The sequence below is a fragment of the Mastomys coucha genome, chromosome X, assembly GCF_008632895.1.
Source record: "Mastomys coucha isolate ucsf_1 chromosome X, UCSF_Mcou_1, whole genome shotgun sequence".
Classification (NCBI taxonomy): Eukaryota; Metazoa; Chordata; class Mammalia; order Rodentia; family Muridae; genus Mastomys; species Mastomys coucha.
Genome location: NC_045030.1, coordinates 81,790,074 through 81,790,488, shown reverse-complemented (window position 1 = coordinate 81,790,488; position 415 = coordinate 81,790,074).

Sequence of the window (415 nt, the reverse complement as noted above, 5' to 3'; positions counted from 1 at the left end):
GGGAATGGAGAAATTTGCATATAAATAAAGAAATAAAAAAAAAAGAGTAGTACAGGAAGAGAGTGTTGATCAAATAGGAGTGAGTCAAGTATATACTGTGCTCTGGAATTGAGGGAATTTAAGCCAGAGAATCAGAAGAAGCCAGGAGATTAGAACAAATTATCAGAGTTAACTTGATTGCCAAGCAGAGCAATTTAGTAAGAAGCTGAGAGAAATCAGGATGAAATAGTCATCTTGGAGAAGAGTTTGAACCAGAACAGCTAAGTTGAACCAACTAACCAGAATTCAGAAAGAGGTAGAAAGAGTGAGTTTATTCAGCAGCAAGTCTCAGAGGCTGGAACGTTTTAGGCCTATGTTAGCAGACTGACAGAGGCTGGAAGCTGAAGCATTAAAGGTTCGGGCTTGCAGAACTTAG